Genomic DNA, 16,088 nt, shown 5'->3' on the forward strand with positions numbered 1-16,088 from the left:
GTAGTTATATTCTTGTACATAGGAGCAGTATTATAGTAGTTATATTCTTGTACATAGGAGCAGTATTATAGTAGGTATATTCTTGTACATAGGGGCAGTATTATAGTAGTTATATTCTTGTACATAGGAGCAGTATTATAGTAGTTATATTCTTGTACATAGGAGCAGTATTATAGTAGGTATATTGTTGTGCATAGGAACAGTATTATAGTAGTTATATACTCGTACATAGGAGCAGTATTATAGTAGTTATATTCTTGTACATAGGGGCAGTATTATAGTAGTTATATTCTTGTACATAGGGGCAGTATTATAGTAGTTATATTCTTGTACATTGGAGCAGTATTATAGTAGTTATATTCTTGTACATAGGGGCAGTATTATAGTAGTTATATTCTTGTACATAGGAGCAGTATTATAGTAGTTATATTCTTGTACATAGGGGCAGTATTATAATAATTATATTCTTGTGCATAGGAGCAGTATTATAGTAGTTATATTCTTGTACATAGGAGCAGTATTATAGTAGGTATATTCTTGTACATAGGGGCAGTATTATAGTAGTTATATTCTTGTACATAGGAGCAGTATTATAGTAGTTATATTCTTGTACATAGGAGCAGTATTATAGTAGTTATATTCTTGTACATAGGGGGCAGTATTATAGTAGTTATATTCTTGTACATAGGGGTCAGTATTATAGTAGTTATATTCTTGTACATAGGGGTCAGTATTATAGTAGTTATTTTCTTGTACACAGGGGCAGTATTATAGTAGTTATATTCTTGTACATAGGGGCAGTATTATAGTAGTTATATTCTTGTACATAGGGGCAGTATTATAGTAGTTATATTCTTGTACATAGGGGCAGTATTATAGTAGTTATATTCTTGTACATAGGAGGCAGTATTATAGTAGTTATATTCTTGTACATAGGAGCAGTATTATAGTAGTTATATTCTTGTACATAGGGGCAGTATTATAGTAGTTATATTCTTGTACATAGGAGCAGTATTATAGTAGTTATATTCTTGTACATAGGGGCAGTATTATAGTAGTTATATTCTTGTACATAGGAGCAGTATTATAGTAGTTATATTCTTGTACATAGGGGCAGTATTATAGTAGTTATATTCTTGTACATAGGAGGCAGTATTATAGTAGTTATATTCTTGTACATAGGAGCAGTATTATAGTAGTTATATTCTTGTACATAGGAGTAGTATTATAGTAGTTATATTCTTGTACATAGGGGCAGTATTATAGTAGTTATGTTCTTGTATATAGGAGCAGTATTATAGTAGATATATTCCTGTACATAGGAGCAGTATTATAGTAGATATATTCCTGTACATAGGAGTAGTATTATAGTAGTTATATTCTTGTACATAGTGGCAGTATTATAGTAGTTATATTCTTGTACATAGGGGCAGTATTATAGTAGTTATATTCTTGTACATAGGGGCAGTATTATAGTAGTTATATTCTTGTACATAGGAGCAGTATTATAGTAGTTATATTCCTGTACATAGGAGCAGTATTATAGTGGTTATATTCTTGTACATAGGGGCAGTATTATAGTAGTTATATTCTTGTACATAGGAGCAGTATTATAGTAGTTATATTCTTGTACATAGGAGCAGTATTATAGTAGTTATATTCTTGTACATAGGAGCAGTATTATAGTAGTTATATTCTTGTACATAGGGGCAGTATTATAGTAGTTATATTCTTGTATATAGGGGCAGTATTATAGTAGTTATATTCTTGTACATAGGAGCAGTATTATAGTACTTATATTTTTGTACATAGGGGGCAGTATTATAGTAGTTATACTCTTGGACATAGGGGCAGTATTATAGTAGTTATATTCTTGTACATAGGGGGCAGTATTATAGTAGTTATACTCTTGGATATAGCACCCGGTGACATCTCTTTGTCTCCTTGTCTCAGTTTGGGACCTGAGTTTAGGCACCTGCAGATCTTTCTCAACCACTTGAAGCCTCTCTGTTAGCAGTGAGGCCAGATGTTCCCATTTATAACCAGGGCTTGTTGCTCCAGATGTTGCAGGCCGCAGACAGCTCGTCTGGTCTCCTCTGCTCCCCCTCCTTGGCTTTTCGCAGCAGATTTGCAGCGAGGGTCTCTAGGGAATATTACACCAGCAAAAAACTTGTAAAGATGAACTTTTCATACAGCTACTAGATGTTATCCCATCTAGGCCATGGATACAGCTGACCCGCATCACTATGGTTGTCAGTAGCCGTGGAGAGGTCATCCACTAAAGATTATCACATCTGTTTTTTTTTGTTTTTTTTAGATATGGTGGGCAATAACCTCATGTTCTACTGGACACTAATTTCCTCTATAACAAACAACCCCCTGTGCAGTCCCCATTACATGACGCTGAGGGAAGTGAGGTCACGTGGGCCTTGTAGCGTTTGTGATTTTATAATGATGTCATCAGGTGAAGCAGTGATGTCACTCAGTACATGCGGTAGTACAGTCTGTCTCTGAATGATGATGTCACAAGATGAGGGCAGTGATGATGTCACACAGTCCACGTAGCAGTTTAATTTAGGATGATGATGATGATGTTACAAGTTGTATGATGACATCAGACTATGCTCACAGTCTATGTAGTAGGTTAGTCCATGATCGGATGGATTGTGATGTCACAGTTTTCTTTTCTGCAAAACAAAACGTGACTTTATTGATGAATATCGGCTGCTTGTACTAGTTTTACACGTTACGATGCCAGCCCACTGTTCCTGTGAGTGGACATGCAGCAATATTGTGGGAAGGACCCCGAGAAGCCTCCTGTTCTGGGGTAGCGTCGCCTGCGGGCGGCTGCGTGTTCTCTAAATACAAGCAGCTGTGGGAGGAATGCTACACCGGGCGGACACCGCCAGATACATGGACCGCCGGGGACGCGGCTTAGTCCATGCACAGCGTCTTCTAACAATTGTAATCCCTTCCAGAAAATCCTATCATCTGTCACATATCTATCTATTATCTATTATCTATCTATTATCTATTATCTATCTATTATATATTATCTATTATCTATCTATTATATATTATCTATTATCTATCTATTATATATTATCTATCTATCTATTATATATTATCTATCTATCTATTATATATTATCTATTATCTATCTATTATATATGATCTATTATCTATCTATTATATATGATCTATTATCTATCTATTATATATGATCTATTATCTATCTATTATCTATTATATATTATCTATCTATTATATATGATCTATTATCTATCTATTATATATGATCTATTATCTATCTATTATATATGATCTATTATCTATCTATTATATATTATCTATTATCTATCTATTATATATTATCTATTATCTATCTATTATATATTATCTATTATCTATCTATTATATATGATCTATTATCTATCTATTATATATGATCTATTATCTATCTATTATATATGATCTATTATCTATCTATTATCTATTATATATTATCTATTATCTATCTATTATATATGATCTATTATCTATCTATTATCTATCTATTATATATTATCTATTATCTATCTATTATATATGATCTATTATCTATCTATTATATATTAACTATTATGTATGTATTATATATTATCTATCTATCTATCTATCTATCATCTATCTATTATCTATTATCTATCTATTATCTATTATCTATCTATCTATTATATATTATCTATTATATATCTATTATCTATCTATTACATATTATCTATCTATTATCTATCATATATTATCTATTATCTATCTATTATATATTATCTATATTTATTATCTATCTATCATCTATGTTTATATCTCTTATCTATTATCTGTTATCTATCTATATCTATCTATCTATCTATTATCTATTCTATTATCTATCATCTATCGTCTATCTAGTATCTATTATCTATCTATCTATTATATATCTATCAATCTATTATCTATTTATTAACTATTATCTATCTATTATCTATCTATCTATTCTCTATTTATTATCTATTATCTACCTCTTATCTATCTATTATCTATGTATCTAGTATTATCTATTTATTATCTATTATCTATCTATTATCTATCTAGATAATTATCTATCATCTATTATCTATCTATTATCTATCTAGATAATTATCTATCATCTATTATCTATATATTATCTATGATCTATCATCTATTATCTACCTATATATTATCTATTATCTATTTATCTATTATTTAGTATCTATCTTATCTATCTATTATCTATTTATTACCTATTATCTATCTATCTTTCTGGCTCTGTCTGTCTCTCTGTCTGTCTGTCTCGGTCTGTCTGTCTCTGCTCTAGACATTACCCAATTATTACTACTACATGTTATGCTGTTGAGCAGAACGTGAACTCTTAGCCGTTTCGTGTTATCCTAGCCTCATGCTGGTACGCGGCTCTATATTGGCATCAAGAAAAATTGGCAGATAAAGGAAAGCAAATTTCAACATCTATTCTCTCCCCTTTTTTGATGTGGATTTCAAATAGGTTTTAGGGTTTTCCAAAATCCACTTTATCTGCCACACCCTGCACCGTGAAAGAATGCAAACCCATGATTTAGCGATTCATCCTGCGTGTCTGGTGTGCATTATATCCAGAGATATTCTAAAGCCCAAACTATTTCTGGGCATCGGGAGGCTGGCCATGAAAAGTGGAGAGCAGGAATTTAGTTCACTTGTTCAAAGAGATCACCTCGGTCTATTGAATGCTATCTTCTCACCATACAACATTCTCCATGGCTTGAGGAATGTTCATAGACGATTTCCTGTCTGGTTTACCATGTTCTTGTTGACTTTTTCTTATAGGTAGCTTTCCTACGCAAGGAAATTCATAGCTTCTTCCAGAGTCAAGAACATTATCGACACCTAGAGAAGGCAGCTTGAGGTAAAACCTTGGGGAACATCTCCATTCTTTACTTGAAACTCATGAGATCTGGTCATTGTAAAATGTCCACATCAAGAAAGACTGACTTCATATACACAAGTCCACATCCAGTGGCTACAAGATCAAAAGTAGTTTCTTATCTGATGGTAGGTGACCGAATATCTTGGAATGCCTTGAGAAAAGATATTGTTAAGTGGCTGATGTCATTTGGATCAATAATGGTAACATTCTGTATCATGAAACATTGGTGGACTTTTCCCAAACCCTTTTGTTTGGCCCAACATTTGTTAGGTGATTCAATTCTATTGATAAGTTCTCGTAACTATAAGCTGGATATAGCCAAGAAAAACTGTCAACTTTTTAATGTAAGATTTGCATCAGCATCAGCATAGTACACCTAGAGACATGATGAGAAAAATGCTAGATATCCAATAGGCATAATTTGGACCAGCAATGGTGATGCTCCACATCACGAAAGGTTGAAGAACACCATTAAGAGCCTTTATCTTTGTTCCATTTTTATAGTAGTCTACAACCAGTCTTGAAGACTAAAAGTTTCTCCTTATCTGATGTTGGTTCAGTTGTGTCAACCAATAACTTTGAGTTTAAGGTCGAAATGGCTATGAAGAAGTATTAGCAGGATCAAAAATCCTCAGGACACTTTGAGGAACCCTAGATGTGTTTTTGAGATAGACTTAGAGGAACATCTTGAGCTAGCAAAGAAACTGGTTTCAGGGTATCATTTCGTAAAACATTAATGGACAAGCTTGACTCTGTATCTACAGATATTGTACCTTATGTTGGTTGACCAATTCTCTTAAGTTTATGGTCAATATAGCCTTGAAGAATTCTTGGCGTCAGTATACGAGTCTTGGGATATCTCAAGGAACCTTAGGGATATTGTAACATCTAATATGTACTAAGTATGAGATGTCATGTGAATCACTCATATCACTAACTTTTGGTTCACTTCTTCTCTTCTCAGAAGTCTCAGAAGAAGGCTCAGATTCCTTGTGTATCTATGGTAGTCAAGAACCAAAGTCTGAAGGATCCAAGTCACTTTGTTACTTGACGTACATTAGGCATTAATAGTGTGGCTCAAATTGTTTTGTATTCAAGACAGAAAATTTATCAAAATCAAGGTGTTCTAGAAACCTGGAGGAACCCTACGTGTGTTTTGACCTACAGCATTGGACAAATCATGCTAATCTTAGTAAGCTAAAAAGACTCTCAAAAAATGTTGGATAAGAACTTGTGATCGGACATGAGACTTTGGCCTTGGTGACACTGAATAATCACTTGATATTGTTCTATGAAAAGAAAGATATGAAAGTAAAAAAGTTTAGAAATAGAAATGCCTAAAAAGAGCGCAAGTATTATTGATATTATTATTTATTTATATAGCACCATTGATTTGATGGTGCTGTACATGAGAAGGGGTTACATACAAATTACAGATATTATTATTATTATTTATTTATATAGCACCATTAATTCCATGGTGCTGTACATGTGAAAAGGGGTTACGTACAGAGTTATAGATATCGTTAACAGTAAACAAATTTACAATGCGGACTTACATCCCTTACATATCACTTACAGTAAGCAAACTAACATTTACAGACAGATACAGAGGGGCGAGACCCTGCCCTTGCGGGCTTACATTCTACAGGATGGTGGGGAAGGAGACAGTAGGTCTAGGGTTGCAGGAGCTCCGGTGTTGGTGAGGCGGTAGCTCCGGTAGTGGCAGGGCCGTATTTGCCATTAGGCACTTGAGGGCACGTGCCTAGGGTGGGGACAATACAGGGGGCGGCACCTGAGCAAGGTTTTTTTTTTTTTATAAGTCCTGGGTCACCTCCCACCCACCCTCCTTGAAGACGATACCCACCCTGCTCCAGCTATGCCTGGTCTCGGCGTCTGCAGCTCGTCCTGAATGAGCAGTCACGTGGTACCGCTCATTAAGGTCATGAATATGCGCATATTCATGACCTTAATGAGCGGTATCACATGAACGCTCACGCAGGAAGAAGGTGCTGCGCCAGGAGTCGGGACAGAGCCAGAGGGATGTCGGCGCGGCCGCGCGGTGAGGGACAGGTGAGTATGAAGGACAGGGGGATGAGGGAGGACATAAGCCGGCGCGCCATGCAAGATGGGAGCAGGAGCGGGAGCGTGGAGAGATAAGCCATGCATACAGGGGGGAATATGAGCCATGCATACAGGGGGGAATATGAGCCATGCATACAGGGGGGGATATGAGCCATGCATACAGGGGGGGGATATGAGCCATGCATACAGGGGGGATAGGAGCCATGCATACAGGTGGGGATATGAGCCATGCATACAGGGGGGGATATGAGCCATGCATACAGGGGGGGAAAATATGAGCCATGCATACAGGGGGGGATATGTTGTGAAATTGGATTCTGGGCTCCCCCGGTGGCCACTTGTGGAATTGTACTTGTGTGCATCATCCCCTCTGTTCACCTGCTCCTATCAGGATGTGGGAGTCGCTATATAACCTTGCTCCTCTGTCAGTTTCATGCCGGTCAACAATGTAATCAGAAGCCTTCTGTGCATGTTCCTGCTACTAGACAACTCCTAGCTAAGTTGGACTTTTGTCCTTGTGTGTTTTTGCATTTTGTTCCTGTTCACAGCTGCTGTTTCGTTACTGTGTCTGGAAAGCTCTTGTGAGCGGAAATTGCCACTCTGGTGTTATGAGTTAATGCTAGAGTCTTAAAGTAATTTCTGGATGGTGTTTTGATAGGGTTTTCTGCTGACCATGAAAGTGCCCTTTCTGTCTTCATGCTATCTAGTAAGCGGACCTCGATTTTGCTAAACCTATTTTCATACTACGTTTGTCATTTCATCTAAAATCACCGCCAATATATGTGGGGGCCTCTGTCTGCCTTTTGGGAAAATTTCTCTAGAGGTGAGCCAGGACTGTCTTTTCCTCTGCTAGGATTAGGTAGTTCTCCGGCTGGCGCTGGGCATCTAGGGATAAAAAACGTAGGCATGCTACCCGGCCACTTCTAGTTGTGCGGCAGGTTTAGTTCATGGTCAGTATAGTTTCCATCTTCCAAGAGCTAGTTCTCATATATGCTGGGCTATGTTCTCTCGCCATTGAGAATCATGACAGTTTGACCGGCCCAAAAAAGGGTTAAATTACTGGCTGAGAAAGGAGAGAAAAAAGAAGTCTGCTACAATTTTTTTTTTTTTTTCCCCTCTAGTTCTGAGTGTGCTCTTAATTGAATCACTTGCTAGTCTGCCTATACTGCAGCCTTCCTCTCTTTCTCTCCTTCTAATCCTTGAATGGCTCTGTGTTCACCTGTTTCAAATGGATCTTCAGAGTGTAGCTACAGGTTTGAATAATCTCGCCACAAAGGTACAAAATTTGCAAGATTTTGTTGTTCATGCACCTATGTCTGAGCCTAGAATTCCTTTGCCTGAATTCTTCTCGGGGAATAGATCTCACTTTCAAAATTTTAAAAATAATTGCAAATTGTTTTTGTCCCTGAAGTCTCGCTCTGCCGGAGACCCTGCACAGCAGGTCAGGATTGTAATTTCCTTGCTCCAGGGCGACCCTCAGGACTGGGCTTTTGCATTGGCACCAGGGGATCCTGCGTTGCTCAATGTGGATGCGTTTTTTCTGGCCTTGGGGTTGCTTTATGAGGAACCTCATTTAGAGCTTCAGGCGGAAAAGGCCTTGATGTCCTTGTCTCAGGGGCAAGATGAAGCTGAAATATACTGCCAAAAATTCCGCAAATGGTCTGTGCTTACTCAGTGGAATGAGTGCGCCCTGGCGGCGATTTTCAGAGAAGGTCTCTCTGATGCCATTAAGGATGTTATGGTGGGTATGATTTGGAGCCATTGGAGGCTCCGATACCTCTGAAAGGGATTGACTCCACCCCATTGGCTAGTAATAAACCACAATACTGGACACAAGTGACTATGCGTGTTAATCCGGATCACCAGGAGGTTATTCGCTTTCTGGTGCTGTATAATCTACATGATGTTTTGGTGCTGGGATTGCCATGGCTGCAATCTCATAACCCAGTCCTCGACTGGAGAGCTATGTCTGTGTTAAGCTGGGGATGTAAAGGAACTCATGGGGACGTACCTTTGGTTTCCATTTCATCATCTATTCCCTCTGAGATTCCTGAATTCTTGTCTGACTTTCGTGACGTTTTTGAAGAACCCAAGGTTGGTTCATTACCTCCGCACCGGGAGTGCGATTGTGCCATAGACTTGATCCCGGGTAGTAAATACCCTAAGGGTCGTTTATTTAATCTGTCTGTGCCTGAACACGCGGCTATGCGAGAATATATAAAGGAGTCCTTGGAAAAGGGACATATTCGTCCTTCGTCATCTCCCTTAGGAGCCGGTTTTTTCTTTGTGTCTAAGAAAGACGGCTCTTTGAGGCCGTGTATTGATTATCGACTTTTGAATAAAATCACGGTTAAATATCAATATCCGTTACCACTGCTTACTGATTTGTTTGCTCGTATAAAGGGGGCCAAGTGGTTCTCTAAGATTGATCTCCGTGGGGCGTATAATTTGGTGCGAATCAAGCAGGGGGATGAGTGGAAAACCGCATTTAATACGCCCGAGGGCCATTTTGAGTATTTGGTGATGCCTTTTGGTCTTTCAAATGCCCCTTCAGTCTTCCAGTCCTTTATGCATGACATTTTCCGCGATTATTTGGATAAATTTATGATTGTGTATCTGGATGATATTCTGATTTTTTTGGATGACTGGGACTCTCATGTCCAGCAGGTCAGGAGGGTTTTTCAGGTTTTGCGGTCTAATTCCTTGTGTGTGAAGGGTTCTAAGTGTGTTTTTGGGGTTCAAAAGATTTCCTTCTTGGGATACATTTTTTCCCCCTCTTCCATCGAGATGGATCCTGTCAAGGTTCAGGCTATTGGTGATTGGACGCAACCCTCTTCTCTTAAGAGTCTTCAGAAATTTTTGGGTTTTGCTAACTTTTATCGTCGATTTATTGCTGGTTTTTCTGATGTTGTAAAACCATTGACTGATTTGACTAAGAAGGGTGCTGATGTTGCTGATTGGTCCCCTGATGCTGTGGAGGCCTTTCGGGAGCTCAAGCGCCGCTTTTCTTCCGCCCCAGTGTTGCGTCAGCCTGATGTTGCTCTTCCTTTTCAGGTTGAGGTCGACGCTTCTGAAATCGGAGCTGGGGCGGTGTTGTCGCAGAGAAGTTCCGACTGCTCCGTGATGAGACCTTGTGCCTTTTTTTTCCTGTAAATTTTCGCCCGCCGAGCGGAATTATGATATTGGGAATCGGGAGCTTTTGGCCATGAAGTGGGCTTTTGAGGAGTGGCGTCACTGGCTTGAGGGGGCCAGACATCAGGTGGTGGTATTGACTGACCACAAAAATTTAATTTACCTTGAGTCTGCCAGGCGCCTGAATCCTAGACAGGCGCGCTGGTCGTTGTTTTTCTCTCGGTTTAATTTTGTGGTGTCTTACCTACCGGGTTCTAAGAATGTTAAGGCGGATGCCCTTTCTAGGAGTTTTGAGCCTGACTCCCCTGGTAATTCTGAGCCCACAGGTATCCTTAAAGATGGAGTGATATTGTCTGCCGTTTCTCCAGACCTGCGGCGGGCCTTGCAGGAGTTTCAGGCGGATAGACCTGATCGTTGCCCACCTGGTAGACTGTTTGTTCCTGATGATTGGACCAGTAGAGTCATCTCTGAGGTTCATTCTTCTGCGTTGGCAGGTCATCCTGGAATCTTTGGTACCAGGGATTTGGTGGCAAGGTCCTTCTGGTGGCCTTCTCTGTCACGAGATGTGCGAGGCTTTGTTCAGTCTTGTGACGTTTGTGCTCGGGCCAAGCCTTGTTGTTCTCGGGCTAGTGGATTGTTGTTACCCTTGCCTATCCTCGAAGAGGCCTTGGACGCACATCTCGATGGATTTTATTTCGGATCTGCCTGTTTCTCAGAAGATGTCTGTCATCTGGGTGGTGTGTGACCGTTTCTCTAAGATGGTCCATCTGGTTCCCTTGCCTAAGTTGCCTTCTTCTTCCGAGTTGGTTCCTCTGTTTTTTCAAAATGTTGTTCGTTTGCATGGTATTCCGGAGAATATCGTTTCTGACAGAGGGACCCAATTCGTGTCTAGATTTTGGCGGGCATTCTGTGCTAGGATGGGCATAGATTTGTCTTTTTCGTCTGCTTTCCATCCTCAGACTAATGGCCAGACCGAGCGGACTAATCAGACCTTGGAGACATATTTGAGGTGTTTTGTGTCTGCGGATCAGGATGATTGGGTTGCTTTTTTGCCTTTGGCGAAGTTCGCCCTCAATAATCGGGCCAGCTCTGCCACCTTGGTGTCCCCGTTTTTCTGTAATTCGGGGTTTCATCCTCGATTTTCCTCCGGTCAAGTGGAATCTTCGGATTGTCCTGGAGTGGATACTGTGGTGGAGAGGTTGCATCAGATTTGGGGGCAGGTGGTGGACAATTTGAAGTTGTCCCAGGAGAAGACTCAGCTTTTTGCCAACCGCCGTCGTCGTGTTGGTCCTCGGCTTTGTGTTGGGGACTTGGTGTGGTTGTCTTCTCGTTTTGTCCCTATGAGGGTTTCTTCTCCTAAGTTTAAGCCTCGGTTCATCGGCCCGTACAAGATATTGGAGATTCTTAACCCTGTGTCCTTCCGTTTGGACCTCCCTGCATCCTTTTCGATTCATAATGTTTTTCATCGGTCATTGTTGCGCAGGTATGAGGTACCGGCTGTGCCTTCCGTTGAGCCTCCTGCTCCGGTGTTGGTTGAGGGTGAGTTGGAGTACGTTGTGGAAAAGATCTTGGACTCTCGTGTTTCCAGACGGAAACTCCAGTATCTGGTCAAATGGAAGGGATACGGTCAGGAGGATAATTCTTGGGTCACTGCCTCTGATGTTCATGCCTCCGATCTTGTCCGTGCCTTTCATAGGGCTCATCCTGATCGCCCTGGTGGTTCTGGTGAGGGTTCGGTGCCCCCTCCTTGAGGGGGGGGGTACTGTTGTGAAATTGGATTCTGGGCTCCCCCGGTGGCCACTTGTGGAATTGTACTTGTGTGCATCATCCCCTCTGTTCACCTGCTCCTATCAGGATGTGGGAGTCGCTATATAACCTTGCTCCTCTGTCAGTTTCATGCCGGTCAACAATGTAATCAGAAGCCTTCTGTGCATGTTCCTGCTACTAGACAACTCCTAGCTAAGTTGGACTTTTGTCCTTGTGTGTTTTTGCATTTTGTTCCTGTTCACAGCTGCTGTTTCGTTACTGTGTCTGGAAAGCTCTTGTGAGCGGAAATTGCCACTCTGGTGTTATGAGTTAATGCTAGAGTCTTAAAGTAATTTCTGGATGGTGTTTTGATAGGGTTTTCTGCTGACCATGAAAGTGCCCTTTCTGTCTTCATGCTATCTAGTAAGCGGACCTCGATTTTGCTAAACCTATTTTCATACTACGTTTGTCATTTCATCTAAAATCACCGCCAATATATGTGGGGGCCTCTGTCTGCCTTTTGGGAAAATTTCTCTAGAGGTGAGCCAGGACTGTCTTTTCCTCTGCTAGGATTAGGTAGTTCTCCGGCTGGCGCTGGGCATCTAGGGATAAAAAACGTAGGCATGCTACCCGGCCACTTCTAGTTGTGCGGCAGGTTTAGTTCATGGTCAGTATAGTTTCCATCTTCCAAGAGCTAGTTCTCATATATGCTGGGCTATGTTCTCTCGCCATTGAGAATCATGACAGGGATATGAGCCATGCATACAGGTGGGGATATGAGCCATGCATACAGGGGGGCATATGAGCCATGCATACAGGGGGGGGGAAATATGAGCCATGCATACAGGGGGGAATATGAGCCATGCATACAGGGGGGGGAATATGAGCCATGCATACAGGAGGGGGGGATATGAGCCATGCACATGGGATGGGAGGGAGATGAGCCATGCATACAGGAGGGGGGTCATTATACAGTATTGAGCATCATGTGGGATCATTATACAGAATGGAGAACTGTGTGTGGCCATTATACAGTATGGAGCATCATGTGTGGCCAATGGCCATTATACAGTATGGAGCATCATGTGTGGCCATTATACAGTATTGAGCATCATGTGGGATCATTATACAGTATGGAGAACTGTGTGTGGCCGTTATACAGTATGGAGTACTATGTGTGGCCATTATACAGTATGGAGCACTGTGTGGCCATTATACAGTATGGAGCATCATGTGTGGCCATTATACAGTATGGAGCACTGTGGCCATATTTTTTTTTATAATTATTGTATATAAAACAGTGTGATCAGCAGTGCTAAATGGCTGTGGTTGGGACGTGGATATGGGTGTGACTAGTTGTGAAATGGGTGTGGTCAGAGGCGTGGCCTAAAATTTGCTGTGGCGCACTACGCGCGCCGCAAACTTTATACCTTTTTCCCTTCTTCAAAAGTTGGGAGGTATGGTACCGCATTTGCCAGATCATGGCAAGTGCCGCAAATCCCATAGGGAATGAATGAGGCCGAACGCAGTGTTGCCGTAAGTGATCTGTTACGCGGCACATGCAGAAAAACTGCCGGATCTGCTGCAAAAGGCGACTTTCACATCAGCGATTCTTGCCAAAGTCACTGCCGAGGCAGCACTAAAAGTGCCTAGGGCAGCAGAAGCTCTAAATACGGCCCTGGGTAGTGGTGAGGAGGCAGCGGGGTCAGTGCAGGCTGTAAGATTTCCTGAAGAGATGGGTTTTCAAGTTCCGCCTGAAGGATCCGAATGTGGTTGATATTTGGACGTGTTGGGGCAAAGAAATCCAGAGGATGGGGGATATTCGGGAGAGGTCTTGGAGGCGGTTGGGTGAGGAACGAATGAGTGTGGAGGAGAGAAAGAGGTCTTGGGAGGACCGAAGATTACATGAGGGAAGATATCGGGAGATTAGTTCAGAGATATATGGAGGAAACAGGTTATGGATGGATATGTAGGTCAGTATTAGTAATTTGAACTGGATACGCTAAATCAATGGGAGCCAGTGAAGAGATCTGCAGAGGGGGGGAGCGGAGGAGTAGCGGGGAGAGCGATGAATTAGTCGGGCAGCAGAGTTAAGGATGGACTGGAGAGATGCAAGGGTGTTAGCAGGTAGGCCACAGAAAAGGATGTTGCAGTAGTTGAGGCGGGAGATGATGAGGGCAAGCACAAGCATTTTAGTAGATTGACGGATGAGAAGAGGGCGGATTCTGGAGATATTTTTGAGCTGGAGGCGACAGGAGGTGGAAAGAGCTTGGATGTGCAGATTGAAGGACAGGGCAGAGTCAAGGGTTACTCCGAGGCAGCAGACTTCCGGTACGGGGAAAACGTGATGTCGTTAATTGCAATAGATAGGTCAGGTAAGGAAGATCTATGAGATGGAGGAAACATGATGAGTTCAGATTTGTCCACATTGAGTTTGAGGAAGCGAGAGGAGAAGAAGGAGGATATGGCTGATAGACACTTTGGGATTTTGGACAGCAGAGAGGTGACGTCTGGGCCAGAGAGGTAGATCTGAGTGTCATCAGCATAAAGGTGGTACTGGAATCCTTGGGACTTTATGAGTTGTCCCAGGCCAAGTGTATAGATTGAGAAGAGTAAGGGAGATCCAGGATAGGGCATGATCTTTGATGCCAAAGGAGGAGAGGATCTGTAATAGGAGGCAGTGGTCAACTGTGTCGAAAGCAGAGGACAGGTCCAGAAGGAGGAGTATAGAGTATTGTCCGTTAGCTTTGGCTGTAACTAGGTCGTTAGTAATTTTGGTCAGGGCTGTCTCAGTTGAGTGATGGGGTGGAAACCAGATTGTAGATTGTCAAAGAGCAAATTAGATGAGAGGTGGGAGGAAAGTTCACCGTGGACGTGCTGCTCAAGGAGTTTGGAAGCGAATGGGAGCAGAGATATTCGGCGATAGCTAGACATAGCTGTTGGATCGAGGGTTGGCTTTTTAAGGATAGGTGTGATTGTGGCATGTTTGAAAGCAGAAGGGAAGGTGCCAGAAGTTAGTGATAAGTTGAAGAGGTGGGTTAGGGATGGGATAAGAATGGCGGTGAGGTTGGGGAGGAGGTGGGATTTGATGGGGTCGAGCACACAGGTGGTGAGGTGCAATTTGGAGAGGAGACAAATAAGCCCCCCCTTCATTGATGTTGGATATGGAGATTATGGGGTTTGGGCATTGGTCTGGTATAAAAAAGAAGAGAATGTCCAGCTTCACCGAATCCGTAAAAAAGAGTTTTCTTTATTCACAAACTTTAAACATAGAAGATACAGACTTCAGCACGAACCATATGGGTAAGAATCTCAACGCGTTTCTGGAGACTAAGCTCCCTTAATCATGACATGATGTCATGATTAAGGGAGCTTAGTCTCCAGAAACGCGTTGAGATTCTTACCCATATGGTTCGTGCTGAAGTCTGTATCTTCTATGTTTAAAGTTTGTGAATAAAGAAAACTCTTTTTTACGGATTCGGTGAAGCTGGACATTCTCTCCTTTTTTGGACTTTATACGCCTGGACACAGCGGGTCCGTGCTCCCGAGGTTTGGTTTATGCATCACGGGTGAGCTGGCTTATATTTCTTCTTTCATTGGTCTGGTCTACAAAGGGGTTGTGGTGGTTGAACAATGAAGATTTGCCTCATTTGGTCGATCTTATTTTTAAAGTGTGTGGCAAAGTCCTCAGCAGAGATGAGGGAGGTTGGAGGGGGCAGTGGGGGGCAGAGGAGGGAGTTAAAGGTATTGAATAACTGTTTGGGGTTGTAGGATAGGGAAGATATGGGGGTTGTGAAGTAGGCCTGTTTAGCAGAGGTGAGAGCAGATTTGAAAGCGAGTGTTGCCTGTTTGAATGCAGTGAAGTCGTCTTGCGAATGTGTTTTCTTCCAACACCGCTCTGCAACCCTGGACACTTGCCAGAGCTTTTTAATAATGTTATTGTGCCAGGGTTGTCTATTGATACGTTGCACTCTGCCATGAACGAGAGGGGCAACTGTGTCAATAGCTGATGCGAGAGTGGCATTGTAGAAAGCAGTGGCAGTGTCTGTGTCGTGGAGCGAGGATATGGATGCCAGTGGTAGGACAAAAGTCCGAGAGTGTGTGGGTGTCTAGGTGTGCGAGGTTTCTGCGGGGGGTGCGCATGTTGCTGGACATGGGTGACCGT

General features: G+C 41.8%; 2 long non-coding RNA genes across 2 annotated transcripts in view; one reads left to right on the top strand and one right to left on the bottom strand.

Annotated features, from left to right (window-relative positions):
• Positions 1-16,088, bottom strand: part of LOC143769360 (uncharacterized) — a 437,338-nt gene that overhangs the window by 218,513 nt on the left and 202,737 nt on the right. The window lies entirely within an intron of this gene.
• Positions 2,676-6,304, top strand: LOC143769359 (uncharacterized). Its single transcript, XR_013214371.1, has 3 exons — positions 2,676-2,964; positions 4,861-4,939; positions 5,925-6,304. It is a non-coding gene; the product is annotated as an uncharacterized LOC143769359 (long non-coding RNA).

This window comes from Ranitomeya variabilis, chromosome 4 (genome assembly GCF_051348905.1).
Source record: "Ranitomeya variabilis isolate aRanVar5 chromosome 4, aRanVar5.hap1, whole genome shotgun sequence".
Lineage (NCBI taxonomy): Eukaryota > Metazoa > Chordata > Amphibia > Anura > Dendrobatidae > Ranitomeya > Ranitomeya variabilis.